Source organism: Aedes albopictus, chromosome 3 (genome assembly GCF_035046485.1).
Source record: "Aedes albopictus strain Foshan chromosome 3, AalbF5, whole genome shotgun sequence".
NCBI classification, from domain to species: domain Eukaryota; kingdom Metazoa; phylum Arthropoda; class Insecta; order Diptera; family Culicidae; genus Aedes; species Aedes albopictus.
The window spans coordinates 213,609,873-213,626,277 of record NC_085138.1 but is presented as its reverse complement, the minus strand read 5'-3'; positions in this window follow the sequence as shown (position 1 = coordinate 213,626,277).

The window sequence follows — 16,405 nt, the reverse complement described above, 5'->3', positions numbered from 1 at the left end:
TAAAGGAAATTTCCTTGACTTCCTTGGGCATAGAGTATCTTCGTGCCTGCCACACGATATACGCATGCAAAATGGTCATTGGCAGAGGAAGCTCTCAGTTAATAACTGTGGAAGTGCTCATAGAACACTAAGCTGAGAAGCAGGCATTGTCCCAATGAGGACGTTACGCCAAGAGAGAGAGAGGTATCCCCAGACGCAAGAACGCAGCGGCAATAGCAGACCAGCTGGCGCTATTAAACGCATTCCTTACATCCAGAGTCACTACCGCGCAAAAGCTAATTCCCCTCCTCTTAGGCTCGAGTGCTTTCTCGGCGGTTTTTGTAACCGACAAGATAGCGTATACGGTGGACCTCCCCTTCCGGAAGCCGTACTGGTTACTCGAAAGACCATTTTCGCCCTCGGTGAACCTCAACATTCTATTGCGGATGATCTTTTCGAACACCTTCCCCGCCGTGTCAATCAAGCATATTGGTCTATATGCCGACGGGTCTCCGGGTGGTTTCCCCGCCTTTGGCAATAGTACCTGCCTCTTCCAAGCTTCTGAGAAAACTCCCTCGTCCAGGCATTTCTGCATAGCAGACCTGAACATCTCGGGAGCAATAGCTACTTTTAAGGCCAAGTTCGGAACTCCGTCCGGACCAGGGGCCTTACCTACGCTAAGGGACTTAGCTATCCCCGCAAGTTCCACATCGGTGACCCTCTCCTCATCGCCAGCCCCAGTCCCCGGCTGTCCTACGAAAGGAGGTCAAGGACTAGGATCATGACGCGAAAAAAGTCCTCCAATGATTCCCTCCAACATCTCTGGAGATTTCTCTGTAGGAGCCATCACACCTCTCGTCTTGGCCATAACGATCCTGTAGGCGTCACCCCCACGGGTTCGTATTGGCACTCTGACAGAGACCCTCAAAGCAGGTCTTTTTGCTTGCTCTTATCTCGGTCTTAAGCTCGGCTTTTGCCACGGCGAACACCACTCGCCGTTAGTTTCGCTCTTCCTCTGATCGTGCTCGCTGCATCCGCCGCCTAGCCCGTAGGCAGGCCCGGCGCAGGTCCGCAATCGCGTCGGTCCACCAGTAAGTCGGTGGCCTCCCATTTCTAGGGTTGACTCGCCTAGGCATGGTCGCATCACACGTACGTGAGAGCACCACTACCAGCTCATCGCCGTCTAAACCGATTAAGTTTCGCTCACGGCGGCTCGCCTTCCTAAAAACCTCTTCGTTGAAGTATGTCTTCCACCAGCGAGGGCTTGGCCTTGGCATAGCCGCCTCTTCTTCTATCCGCTGTCTGCTGCTGTTGTAGTGGATACTGTAGCGAACCGCCATGTGGTCGCTGTGAGCGTAGCCATCCTCTACTCTCCATCTACTACAGAACTACTTGTTAGGCCAGGACTACAAAAGGTCACGTCAATAATTGACTCCGCTCCGTTTCGACTATAGGTACTCTTGGTACTGACGTTAGCCAAGTCGACATCTAAGATGGCCAGTGTTTCTAGCAGGATCTGACCCCGCTGGTTCGTGAAACGGCTTCCCCATTCCACAGCCCAGGCATTAAAGTCACCCGCTATTACCACCGGCCTTCGCCCTGTTAGCACGGTCGTTAAGCGTTCCAGCATTTGCGTGAACCACTCGATCGGCCACCGCGGAGGCGCATAACAGCTACAGAAGAAAACCCCGTTTACTTTGGCGACCACGAAGCCCTCGTAGGTAGTAGACACCAACTCCTGCACGGGGTATTTACCCGTCGTCCATATCGCCGCCATTTTCCTGGTCCCATCCGAGGCCCAGTTGCCGTTGCCGGCGGGTACTCGGTATGGGTCCGAAATGATGGCGATATCCGTCTTCCACTCAGAAACCGCCTGACAAAGCAGCTGCTGAGCCGCATCACAGTGGTTCAGGTTCAGCTGCGTTACCTGCACTGTGATTTGTTGTTCACTGCGGTTTTCTTAAAGGCCGGGCACCCTGGACCACCCATCGGATGTCTGTTTTTCGAGGTTTTCCCGGTACAGATCATGCAGATGGGCGGACTCGTGCAGCTTTGGGCCTTATGACCTTCAGCGCCGCATCGCCTACACAGTTTGCGCCTGTCGGGCCTTTGCAGTCCCACGACTTGTGTCCTGGTTCCAGACACCTGAAGCAAACCTCTGGTGGCTCGTGGAATGTCAGGTGACATACACACCAGCCCACCTTTATACTCCCTTCTTTAACGGACTTTTTAACATCCGCCACAGGTAGCTGAACCAAAGCTATCTGTGTCCCTGCTGGCTCTATCCGTAGCTTCACGGCTGCGGCGGCCACCTGCACATCGCACTGTTGCCGTGACGAGCTCTTCCACTTTGGTGATCTCGTCAATGTCTTTGACCTTCAGAGTCGCCTCATGTGTCAGAGCCCTCACCTGCACACCCTCACCAAGGACCTCTTCTGCCTCTTGTAGGCGGCGCCCTTGTGTTCCTTCTGGCGCTTCAGCTCCAGGATCATCTCGCCCATACGAGTACGTCTAATAATGCGTACGTCGGCTCCAAGACCCTCAAGCTTGGCGTCGCTTCGCATCGTCTTCAAGACGTCAGAGTACTTGAACTGTTCCGTCTTGATGACGATAGCGTCGCCTTTCTCGCGCCTGGCACCTGCCCTCCTACGCCTTGGCTTAGCGTCCTGCACTTCTACCTGCGGATTCACCTTCTTCTTCCTCTTCTGGACAAAGGTAGAGGTCCAAGGAGGGTCCTCTCCTTGGACCGCCCTGCTCTGTGGCTGCTGAGGGCCCACCAGTGGTCGCAGCCCCTTGTTCCCATCGTTCCGGGACGGGCCAGCCTTTTCAGGCCCACCCTTCCCAGCTTTCCGGGAACCCTGGCTGGGGTCCGACTTTCCGGCATTACCACCGGCTTTCGGGGTTATTATACGCTTGGCCTTGCGGGCGCCGCCAGACAGCTCCTCACCTGACGGCTGCCTCGCCCGCTTCTGCGAATGCTTGTCACGTTTGTCACGAGCATTCGCTTGCACACTCTTCGGACTACCTGCAAAGGAGAAGGCCTCCGTTTGTGTAAACTTCGACGCATTCTCCTTTGCGGGTTCCGCCGCTGCAGCAGCCGGCAACGCGACCGCGTGCTCCTGCTTGGCCTCATCGACAGTCACTCTAAGTCTAAGCAAGGCCGATTTCAGGTCCTTGCTTATATTCGACTTAGTTGTCGCGAAGTCGATGATTTTGCCAAGCTGCTGCTCAGCTACCTCTAATGCGGGCCGTCCTTTTTCTACTTCTTGGCTGATGGCCCTCAGCAACCACGCTCCGTCCATGACCTCCACAGGCTGGCTTGCCGTGGAGTGGACAGGAGCTTCCACGCTTGAGCTACGTAAGCAGCTTCCAGCACCTGACTCCTCACTTCTCTTTGTCGGAGACCTCAACAACCCGCTTCTTGCGAAGGGGTTGATCGCACCGCTACTTCCACCTATGTTTAGATTTTTTGAATTTTTGCTCATATTTTATTCCCACGAGTTGCACGGGAAAGAATGTCCACCACGCCAGAGCCCTGCATTAACGCGGTAAAGGACAGCTTGCTGTAGGGGGTGCCCAGGTACCCCACAGGCTCCGTTAAAGATCGAGCATCTGGTGATGGGGTGGGTGTGTGTGTGTGTGTGTGTGTGTGTGTGTGTGTGTGTGTGTGTGTGTGTGTGTGTGTGTGTGTGTGTGTGTGTGTGTGTGTGTGTGTGTGTGTGTGTGTGTGTGTGTGTGTGTGTGTGTGTGTGTGTGTGTGTGTGTGTGTGTGTGTGTGTGTGTGTGTGTGTGTGTGTGTGTGTGTGTGTTTGTGTGTGTGTGTGTGTGTTTTTTTTTTATTCTAGGAGTCCAAAAATCTTCTAAAGACGCTGTGTGGGATTCGAATGTGCGCCTACCCACTAAAAACACTCTCCTAGTTCACCTCCACCTTAAATTCCCCTCCGGTACCACCATGCAGTATTTCTTCGGAGGGGAGGCGTTATGTGCCTTGTGCACCATCACCAATTTGTTATTCTAGTCTTCTTCATGCTATGCGCACCGCTTCGTTAGTATGCTGTTAATATTCCAGTATCGCCACTAAGCGACATACATGCTATTTGTCAAATTTGTTATTCTAATCGTTCTTAGCCTTTCGGCTCCGGTTAGCTTGTTGTTTGCTTAATGTGCCGCCATTGAGCGGTAAACTCTATGTTAGTACCACTTTCATCAAATTTGTTATTCTAAAGCCATGCTGAGTTCATCGGCTCCTACTAATTTGCTCCGAGAACGTTGCCCTCCCGGTGCCGCCCGAGTGCCAATCAGCACTCGAGGTTTCCGCGCACGACTCGGATAGTCCCCGACGGTGGATATACCCTACCCGACGAAGAGTTTCCCGACACTGAAACTTCTCCCGCTACCGACTTCCCGGGCAGATGCCAAGGTCGGTCCTGCGATTGCGGTTGGAGACGGCTTCCGGTTCACAGGCGCCCTGACGACCATGCGCCGGTGCTTCTTCCCGATCGCTCTACTCTGACAGTCCCCGGCGGTGGATCTGTATTACTCCGACAGAGAAGTCCCCGGCGAAAGACGTTCTCCCGTTACCGCCCGTGTGCCATTGAGCACAATGACTTCACGCGCACTACTCGGATACTCCCCGGCAGTGGATCTATCCTACTCCGACAGAGAGTTCCCCGACGTAGGAAGTTCTCCCGAATACCGACCGAGAGCCAGTAAGCTCCACACCTTAATTGCTCACGACACCGGTAGTCCCAGACGGCGGATCTACCACACGCGGACGGAACTACTACGCTTACCCCGGATTGTTTCTTCTATCGTTCATTTGCAGCTCTCGCCACTTCCGCTGGAGAAATGACATCATCTTCGTTACCGCGGAGTTCACCGCGTTCCAACAGGCTTCGTCGTGGCACATTCTGGCCACGATGTTGTCGGCACTTAGACCAGCACCGCAGATTGCTGCCATCTCACTGCGCTCCACAGCAAAGCGGGGACACTCGAAAAGGACGTGTTCCGGTGATTCCTCTACATCTCCGCACTCGGGGCAGAACGGCGACCCTGCGTGTCCGAACCGATGCAGGTATTTCTTAAAGCAGCCATGACCTGACAAGAACTGCGTCAAATGGAAATTGACTTCTCCGTGAGCTCTGTTCACCCATTTCGTCAGATTTGGAATAAGCCGGTGGGTCCACCTTCCCTTCGCTGTGGTATTCCACTCGTGTTGCCACTTCGCCATCGTGACGACTCGCGCTGCCGTCCGAGCTCCTCTAGCGCCCCTGGCCTCGTAGCACTCTTTGTCCTCTTCTAGAACGAAGACGATAGGGACCATTCCGGCGATCACGCACATCGCATCCGATGATATCGTGCGATAGGCGCTCGCCACTCTCATGGCCATCAGTCTGTGCGTGCTGCAGAGCTGAACTCGGTTCCTCCTAGTTTTTGTTGCGGTCGCCCAAGCCGGACCAGCGTACCTTAGGATCGATGTGGACACGCTAGCTAGTAACCGCCTCTTGCTACTGCTGATTGCCGAGTTGTTCGGCATGATCCTCGACAATGCTGTGATCGCCTTTGCTGCTTTTCCGCAGGCATAATCGACGTGGCTATTGAAATTTAACCGGTCGTCGATCATTACGCCGAGATGCTTCAATTCCCGCTTGGAGTCTATGGCATGTTCCCCGACTATGATTGCAGCCTTCTGCACCACCTTGCAGTTGCTGATCAGCACCAGCTCCGTTTTCTGGTGGGCTATGGATAGTTTCTTCCTCTGCATCCAGTTCTACAGCATCTACCGCCTCCGTAGCAAGTATTTCCACTGCTTCTAGGGACTCGCCATCTACCACCAACGTGATATCGTCCGCGAATCCGACGATTTTGACGCCTGTCGGTAGCTGCAGTGTCAGCACCCCGTTGTACATTGCGTTCCACAACGTCGGACCTAGGATAGACCCCTGTGGGACGCCTGCACTTATCGTGAAGTTCTTTTGCCCTGCACTAGTATGGTAGCACAGAGTCCGGTTTTCGAAGTAGCTACTGAGAATCCTGCAGAGGTAGTCCGGAACCTTCATCTCGTGCAGCGCTGTAGCGATGGCTTCCCAGCTTGCGCTGTTAAATGCATTCTTCACATCGATCGTGACGACGGCACAGAAGCGGTTACCCCGTCGTTTTTTCGTCCTTGCTTTGTCGGCTGTAGCAACAACCGCCTGGATAGCATCTATCGTTGACTTCCCTCTTCGGAATCCGAATTGCATCCCCGACAGACCATGCTCTCCTTCCGTGAAAGTTGTCAGCCTATTGAGGATGACTCTTTCTAGCAGCTTGCCGAGCGTATCCAGCAAGCATATCGGCCGGAATGAACCTGGTTCACCGGGGGGCTTGCCTGGTTTCGGTAGCAGTACCAGTTTTTGCCTTTTCCACTGAGACGGGAAACAACCCTCATCTAGGCAGATCTGCAGAGATGTCCGGAACATATCTGGGTTGGCCTCGACAGCTGTTCTCAACGCTATGTTGGGGATACCATCCGGGCCGGGCGCTTTCTTCGCTTTCATTTTCTTGGCCGCTGCTATCAGCTCGTCGTTGGTGATACTCACTCTCTCCTCGCCTGTATGGCCGTATGGAGTCAGTGGCCATATCGTAGGCTCGTGTTGAGGGAACAACCCTTCGACGATAACTTGCAGCTTCTCTAGGCATGTCTCAGCGGGTACCGCTGGGCCTCTGATTTTGGCCATCGCCACTCTGTATGCATCTCCCCATGGGTTTGCATCAGCATCCCGGCACAACTCCTTAAAGCTTGTTTTCTTGCTCCGCTTGATCTCCTCCTTCAGAGTAGCTTTTGCGGCTCGCAGCACTACTCTACGTTCTTCTCTCTCACCGTCAGTTCTAGCTCTTTGCATTCGTCTCCTGGCTTTGAGGCAGGCTTTCCGGAGGTCCCGAAGCGCTTCATTCTACCAGTATGCCGGACGACGTCTATGGTTCGGCTCGAACTTTCTAGGCATGGTTGTGTCGCACGCACGCACCAGCGCTGCCGTTAGCTCCTCCGGTCTTAGATTCGACCCCGGATCTTCTCTTCTGAGAGCTTCGACGAATAGCTCCTTGTTGAACTGCTTCGTCTTCCACATTCGATCGCGAGGTTGACTGCCAGTTAGTGTACTCCCTGGCTGTGATCCAATACTATACCGGACCTCCTGGTGGTCACTGTGAGTGTATCCGTCGCAAACTCTCCAGTTCATGTTTCACGCCAGCACGGGACTACAGAAGGTGATGTCGATTATTGATTCTCGACCATCCCTTCGGTAGGTGCTGGTGCTTCCTACGTTGGCCAAGTCCACGTCGAGCTTTGCTAGCGCTTCTAGCAGAACACGCCCTCTTGGGTTGGTGAGGCGGCTGCCCCACTCAATCGCCCAGGCATTAAAGTCACCGGCGATTACGACCGGTCTCCGGCCGGCTAGCTTGTCGGTTATCTCGTCTAGCATCTGGTTGAACCGTTCTGTAGTCCACCGAGGAGGTGCGTAGCAGCTACAAACAAAAATTCCGTTAATTTTGGCAATCACGAAGCCTTCGTTTGCCTGGTACACTACTTCCTGGATGGGATACTTCCCCATCGTCCATATAGCAGCTGTCTTCGCCTTATCTGCGAACCAGTTACCGTCTCCAGCTGGTATACGATACGGCTCAGAAAGGATAGCCACATCGCACTTCGACTCCGATACGGAATGCCACAGCAACTGTTGTGCTGTGTCGCAATGGTTGAGGTTTAGTTGAGTTACCTCCACTGCGGTTTAGTACCTCTCGCCTGCTTAAAGGCCGGACATCTAGGGCCTCCCGTCGCGTGTCTGTTGCGACTTTTGTCGACACAAAACAGACATCTTTGCTCGTTGTTGCAGTCTTGCGCCTTGTGACCTTCCTGACCGCACCACCTGCACAGCTTACTCCTGTCGATTCCTTCGCAGTTCCGCGCCAGGTGGCCATATTCCAGACACCTGTAGCACCCTTCCGGTCGCTGGGAGAACCTCAGTGGGCAAACTGAACAACCGACTTTGATTTTGCCGATTGTCATCGCTTTGTTGGCTGCGTCTACTGGAAGCTTTATCGACGCTGCCTGCGTTCCAAACGGTCCTCTTCTCAAGCGTACCGTCATTTCCACGCCTTCCAAGTTACATTGATCCCTCATGGCGAGTCTCACTTCCTCCTCGGTGGTGATCTCGTCCAAATCCTTGCATTGGAGCGTCACTTCGGGACACATGGCTTTCACGTGCACCTTTTCGCCCATTACTCTCTCTGTAAGCTCTTTATACGCTGAGCTTCTGTTTTTCGAGTCTCTTTTCAACTCGAAGATCATGTCTCCTGCCTGGGTTCGTCTGATCTTCTGGACGTCATCACCAAACTCCTTGAGTTGCGGATCCGTTCTCATGGCCCGCAAGACGTCGGCGTACGTGTCTTCGCTGGTTTTTACGATGACCGCTTCACCTTTCTTCCTCCTCCTGATAGGTTTTTGCGTTTTGGCGCTATCCTTTTTGTTTCTGTCCTTCCTGTTCCGGACCTCGCGCCAGGGGGAATCACCCTTTCCGCCGCTAATCACTTCGTTCGTCGGTCTTGCATCCGCATTCTTTTGTTTTTTTGGGTGCTGCGAGCCTTTCATCTCCAGGTGATGATCTGGTTCTCTTTGGGGTGAATGCTGGTGTGCTATCCATCCCCAATGGCTTTCCTTTCGTCTTGGTACCTCTACCGGGGGCTGTTCCGGTTTTCGCCTGTTGTAGTACCGCTGCTGCCAGGGCGTTCTTAGTCGCCGCCAACTCGGTTTCAGCTGCTTCCGCTCTCTGCATCAGCCTTCTCCAGTCTTTGATGGCTGACCCAAGGCTACCTTGGATCCTTGCAACGAGGTCCTTGATATCCTTGTGCACGTTGTGCCTTTTGTCAACGAACTCACGGAGTTCGTCCGCTACAGTTTTCGCAGCTTCCACCTGTGATTGTTTTGGAAGCACATTCCATGCGCTTCGCAGCTGCCGTTGCTGCTGCTTCTCGTTCTGTTCTTGTTCGCGCTGCTGTTGGTCACACAGCTCCTGCTCTCGCTTCTGCTGCTCGTGCAGCTCTTGTTCCGCTCCTGTTGCTCCAGCTGCTGTTGTTGCATCTGCTGGTTCTGTTCTGTCGGCGACCTCGCCAGACCGCTTCTTGCGAACGGATTCTCCGCACCTTTGCCGTTGATGTTGTTGTTGTCGTTATCTTTATCCATGCTTTTCGGGTCCCCCCTCCGAGCCGCTATCTCCACTCGTCGTAAGTAGTCGTCTATTGATCTCATGGTTGTCTATGTAACAGGGAGGCCATGATAAGGTTGTCACGGTCCTTCATGGGGTACCGTGATCAGAGCCGATCGACGCTAGTCAGGAATCTTCAACTGAGCCTACTTTCCACCAGCTAAGGTGGCGAGTTTTGAACGTACTAGGAGGCCTGCCACGGTTTTAACGGGACGGGGGCAAACGTACCATTAGCCCAAATGCCGTTTCAGAACGGTGTCACCCATTCTTAGTAAGGAAGTGGAATAATACGCAAACCAGCTCCATAGCGTCGTGTTGATTAAATCCTTGGGAAATCCTAGTCTTTGCAGCCAGTATACCGTAATTAGGACCTAACTGGTATTCGGTCCTAATGTGCTCAGCGGCACGCCTTCTTTTGAGCCACCTGTGTGTGTGTGTGTGTGTGTGTGTGTGTGTGTGTGTGTGTGTGTGTGTGTGTGTGTGTGTGTGTGTGTGTGTGTGTGTGTGTGTGCGTGTGTGTGTTTTTTTTTTTTACTTGGTGGTAAAGCCTTTCTGCCTTCCCGACACGCGTTCGATAAGCATGACCAGTGCTGCTACCGATTTCGTCCATCGCGTGCCAGTTCGTGAGGGACTCAGAACAGAGAAGAGAACTCTGAACCCTACGCCTCTAACCTCCACCAAGGTCTACAGTGCCTGCTTCCCCCGGATTCCACTAGAAGCGACTACTTCGGGGGGGCTGTGCTCATGCACTTCACTTGTTATCAGGCATAGCTAGTCACGCTAGATCGCTGACTTTATCTCCGACATAACTGCTGCGCTCTCATGAGCTTTATCTTAGTCACATAGCTTTAACTGCTGCGCTCTCGTGAGCTTTGACATACTGCTGCTGCTCTCCAAGTTGACCAGTGGAATGCCGAGGTCAGTTCGGCAATGCCAATTGGAGGGTGGCTATTCTACTTCGGGTGGCTTTCTCGCTGCGTTCGTTGACCTTTTCCTGGGCGAACCGGTTGAGTGCCGAGGTCGGTCCGGCGATTCCGGTTGGAGGGTGGCTTCCGGTTCGCTGGCGCCCCGACGACTCGAACCCGGTTGATTCGACGTAGTTTCTTGCGACTCAGCGTAGTCCCCGGCGGTGGAGCTAGCTTACTCCGACGGAGAGTTCTCCGGCGGTAGAATATCTCCCGAAACCGTTGTTCGCGTTGCGTATTCCTTCGATGTTGATTGGCAGGGTGTCGAAGTCGGTCCGGCGATTCCGGTTGGAGGATGGCTTCCGGTATGCTGGCGCTCCGACGACCCGAACCAGTGGTTTTCCACGGGCGCTGATTACTCAGATAGTCCCCGGCGGTGAATCTATCCTACTCCGACGAAGAGTTCCCCGGCGATGGAAGATCTTCCGAACCGATACTTCCCAGATCGGTGCCGAGGTCGGTCCTGCGATTCCGGTTGGAGGGTGACTTCCGGTTCACAGGTGCCCCGACGACCATTCACTGGTGCTTCTCGCGACATACTCGTCCTAGTCCCCGGCGGTGGAGCTAGCCTACTCCGACGGAGAGTTCCCCGGCGATGGAAGTTCTCCCGAACACGGTGGTTTGATCCCGACCAGTCAGGTGCCGAGGTCGGTTCGATGATTCCGGTTGGAGGGTGGCTTCCGGTTCACCGGCGCCCCGACGACCCAAGACCAGAGCGTTACGACTACTCGGACTAGTCCCCGACGGTGGATCTAGCCTACTCCGATCGCGATCCGATGCCCTTTGGTCTTCACGCCATTTCCGCTGCAGTGACGACAGGATCTGTCCCACAGCCCTGTTCACCGCATTCCAGGTGGTTTCTTCCCGACACATTCGTTCTACAATGTTGTCGGGGCTAAGGCTTGTGGTACTCTCCGCTAACATCCCGTCTCGTGCTGCCCTGAATCTGGGACAGTGGAAAAGCACGTGCTCTGGTGTCTCCTCATTACTCGGGCATGCTGGGCAAAGTGGGGACTCTGCGTGCCCGAATCGATGCAGGTACTTCCGGAAACATCCGTGGCCTGACAAGAACTGTGTCAGGTGAAAGTTGACCTCCCCGTGTTTCCTATCCAACCAGGTTGAAACGTTCGGAATGAGCCGATGGGTCCATCTACCGTTTTCAGCGTTATCCCACTGCTGTTGCCACTTTCTTACGGTGTCAGCTCGGGCTCTTCTTCGGACTCCTGATATGCCTCTATCTCTATAGCACTCGTTTTCTTCCTCGAGTAGAAGATCTATGGGAATAGTTCCGGCTATCACGTAGACTGCTTCTGACGAAATTGTACGGTACGCACTGCATACTCGCATGGCCATCAACCTGAACGTACTGTTCAGCCGAGATCTGTTCCTCCTTGTCTGTAGTGCCGTCACCCACACAGGCGCTGCGTATCGGAGCACCGATGTGGACACACTTGCCAGTAGTCGCTTCTTGCTACTGCTGATCGCTGAGTTGTTGGGCATGATCCGAGATAGTGCCGAAATCACCTTTGCAGCCCTTTCACACGCGTAGTCGACGTGACTATTAAAGTTTAGCCTATCGTCTAACATAACTCCTAGGTGTCTCACATTCCGCTTCGATTCGATGATGCACTCTCCGACCGAAATTCTCGCCTGTTGTACCGCCTTTCGGTTGCTTATCAAAACCATCTCGGTCTTGTGATGAGCTAGGGCCAGCTTTTTCCCCCGCATCCAGTTTTCGACAACATCTATCGCCTCCGTGGCGAGCACTTCTACTTCCTCCAATGATTCACCGATCACTAGGAGCGCCACGTCGTCCGCGAAACCGATAATCTTCACGCCCATGGGGAGGCGCAGCTTCAGTACTTCGTCATACATAGCATTCCAGAGGGTCGGACCGAGAATGGATCCCTGGGGAACTCCCGCTGTTATGGTTTTACTTCTTCTCCCGTTGTCAGTATCGTAGATCAATGTCCGATTCTGAAAATAGCTGCTCATAATGCTACAGAGGTACTCGGGAACTCTCAGTTTGTGCAGCGCATCGGCGATTGCAACCCAACTAGCACTGTTGAACGCATTTTTCACGTCCAGCGTGATCACTCCGCAGTAGCGGTTACCTCTTCTCTTTTGATTTTGTGCCGTCTGCATTGCTTCCACGACCGTTCGGATGGCATCGACAGTGAATCTACCCCTCCGGAAGCCAAACTGCATATCGGACAGGCCGTGCTCTCCTTCCGTGTATTTTGTGAGCCTGTTGAGGATCACTCTTTCCAGCACTTTGCCGACAGTATCCAACAGGCAGATTGGCCTGTATGCTGAAGGATCTCCAGGAGGCTTCCCTGGTTTCGGCAGTGGCACAAGATTTTGGCGCTTCCATATGTCGGGGAAGTTGCCATCATTGATACACCTTTGAAACGTAATCCTAAATAGTTCCGGGTTCGTTAGGATTGCTGTTCGCACCGCTACGTTCGGGATACCGTCTGGTCCCGGAGCCTTCTTTGTTTTAAGAGCTTTTGCTATTGTTATCAGCTCCTCGTTGGTTATTCGAGCTTCCGCTTCCTGATCCTCCTGAGCACCGTACGGTGTGGGTGGCCAACCCGTCAGTTCGTGCTGCGGAAATAGCGCGTCTACGATGGCTTTCATTTTCTCCGGACACCTTTCCGGTGGTATAGCTGGTCCCCTTATTTTCGCCATGGCTACTCTGTAGGCGTCTCCCCACGGATTAGAATTGGCGTTCCGGCGTTCCGACAAAGCTCTTCTAGACATGCCTTTTTGCTGAGCTTGATTTATCTGTTAAGTGCAGCTCTAGCTGCCGTATAAGCTGGCCTGCGAACTGCTCTTTCAGCGTCGTTGCGGGCTCTCTGCATTCTCCTCCGAGCTCGGTGACAGTTCGCTCGTAGGTCGGCGATCTTCGAGTTCCACCAATAAGCTGGGGGCCGACTGTGTCTTGGCTTGCCCTCTCTCGGCATGGTTGCATCGCACGCGCGTGATAGTAGCGCAACCAGCTCGTCCACGCTGGGGTTAACTACAGCTTCCAGCCGCAGCGCTTCCGCGAACACGTCTTTGTTAAAATTCGCGATTTTCCACCTCCGCTCATTTACCTGCGCTCCGCCTGATACCATCTGTGGATCGCGCCCAATGCGATATCGGATTGCTTGATGGTCGCTGTGGGTATATCCCTCGTGCACTCTCCAATTTCTGATCAGTCCAGGGCTGCAGAAAGTAACGTCTATTATGGATTCTCGACCTTCCCTACGGTAGGTGCTGATAGTACCTTCGTTGGCAAGATCGACGTTCAACTTGGCAAGCGCCTCTAGGAGGTTGCTCCCTCTTGGACTTGTAAGGCGGCTGCCCCATTCGATCGCCCAAGCATTGAAGTCACCGGCTATAACAGCAGGTCTACGATCCGTTAGCTCTTCAGTTAGCTTGTCCAGCATCTGGTTAAACTGCTCTATTGTCCATCTTGGAGGTGCATAGCAGCTGCAGATGAAAACGCCATTAATTTTGGCGATCACGAAGCCTTCATCTGCGGTATACACCACTTCTTGCAAGGGGTATTTTCCCACTGTCCATATCGCTGTTGTTTTAGCTCTGTCTGACGTCCAGTTCCCATTTCCTGGTGGAATACGGTAGGGCTCAGAGATAATAGCGACATCGCACTTGTGTTCCGCAACTGATTGGCACAACAACTGTTGGGCTGACGTTGCTTCTCTTGTCGACATACTCGTGAAGCTCGTCCACTAGCTTTTTGGCTGCCTCCACCCTCGGTTGTTTTGGTGGTTTTGTCCACACACTGAACTGCAGTTGTTGCTGCTGCTGCTGCTGCTGTTGCTGCTGCTGCTGTTGCTGCTGCTGTTGCTGCTGCTGCTGCTGCTGCCGATGTAGCTGCTGCTGTTGCTCCTGCTCTTGTTCGAGCTGCGTTTGCACCTGTTGGGTTTGCGGCGGTGGTGTCCGCGTTAAACCCCTTCTGACAAACGGATTTGCCGCTCCTACTTCGCTTTGACTTTTATCTTCTTCCATTCTTCAGGGTCCCCGCTATCTCCATCCGCCGTACGTAGTCGCCTTCGTGATCCCATGGTTATCTATACCTGCAAGCGTCTATGCCTGCAGGCAGTGAGGCCATGCTAGGGTTGACACGGACCCTTATGGGGGCCGGGTTCAGTGCCAGATCAGCGTAGATCGGGAATAGTTCATCCGAACCTACGTACCCATCAGAATTGATGGACAGATTTCGAACGTATCCGGAGGCCTGCCAAGGTTTTACCGGGACGGAGGCAGTCGCGCCATGAGCCCACTCGCCGTTTCAAGTCGGTATCACCCTTCCTTACTCAGGGAGCAGAATGACACGCCTGTCAGCCCAACATCGCCATCCTATCCATGATTCGTAACATGTCCGTTGTAATACGCCTTCACCAGTATACCATAATCAGGATGTTACTGGCATCGATCCTGATGTGCCGGTTGGCACTCCAATTGTTAAGCTAAGGCACTTTGAAAGCGGTACCAGGTCGCTTGTACGGAGTTGCTTACGGATGTGTGGCTTTTTATGGAGATCCAACAGAGCCCACTGTTGAACCCCCACCACATCCTAGGCATCCTCTGCTTGAGCTAACTGGGAGGAGCTCGGTCACTTCTCGAGAGAAGTGCCAAAGGTGGTAGTCCATACGGATGTATGAAGTTTTTTCGCTTAAGAAATAATTCCTAAGCTCCCACCCGACTCGCAGAGGGGGGGTTCGTCAAGCCCCTGGACTCCTGTCCCTGCTGCCCTGTATGTGTGTGTGTGTGTGTGTGTGTGTGTGTGTGTGTGTGTGTGTGTGTGTGTGTGTGTGTGTGTGTGTGTGTGTGTGTGTGTGTGTGTGTGTGTGTGTGTGTGTGTGTGTGTGTGTGTGTGTGTGTGTGTGTGTGTGTGTGTGTGTGTGTGTGTGTGTGTGTGTGTGTGTGTGTGTGTGTGTGTGTGTGTGTGTGTGTGTGTGTGTGTGTGTGTGTGTGTGTGTGTGTGTGTGTGTGTGTGTGTGTGTGTGTGTGTGTGTGTGTGTGTGTGTGTGTGTGTGTGTGTGTGTGTTTCCTCCCAACCTCCCCAGCAGAGAAAACCGATTGGAAAAACTCTGCTACACCTTGATGCCTCGATCCCCCTGGTACCACTGATATGCGACTGCTTCAGGGGGGGGGGGCAATGCGCTCATGCGCTCTTCTGCTACTGTGCTCATGCACTTTTTGTCGCTCCTAATCTGTACTCATACACGTCTCGTATTTTGCTTACTCCGGTTGGTGTTGGCTCGCCATTAAGCGGACAACATGCTTAGTTTCAAATTTGTTATTCTATACGTTCTAATGTTAGTACCTAACATACCGCCATTCAGCGACACATAGGTACAACATACACACAATTTGTTATTCTAATACCACGCAAGGCATTCGGATCCTACTAACTTGCTCCAAACGGTGTCCTCCCCGACGGTGGATCTACCCTACACCGACAAAGAGTTCCACGCCCCGGCAGTGGAACATCTTCCGAAACCGTTTCTTCCCAGACAGGTGCCGAGGTCTCTCCTGCGATTCCAGTTGGAGACTGGCTTCCGGTTCACAGGCGCCCCGACGACCAAAATCCGGTGCTTCTTCGCGATAGACTCGGTCTAGTCCCCGGCGGTGGACCTAGCCTACTCCGACGGAGAAAAACCCCGGCGGTGGAAGTTCTCCCGATACCGATGTTTCTATCACGAGCAGTAAGGTGCCGAAGTCGGTCCGGCGATTCCGGTTGGTGGTGGACTTCCGGTTCACTGGCGCTCCGACGACCAAAAACCGGTGCCACGTTACGGACGACTCAGTCATATCCCCGGCGGTGGATCATGCCTACCCGGATCGCGTTCCGCCGCGTTCCACGTGTTTTCATCGCCACACATCTCTTTGACAATGTTGTCGACTGTCACTCCGCGCAGCAAGACGCAAATTTCTTCGAACCTGGGGCATTCGAAAACGACATGTTCTGGTGTCTCCTCCACGTTAACACACTCCGGGCAAAAGGGCGAAAGAGCGTGCCCAAACCGGTGCAGGTACTTCCTGAAGCAGCCATGACCGGACAGGAACTGCGTCAGATGGAAGTTCACCTCCCCATGCTTCCTATTCACTCACGCTGACACGCTAGGGATAAGCCGGTGAGTCCATCTACCATTCGACGAACTGTCCCACTCTTGCTGCCACTTAGCCAACGAGTTTGCTCTGACG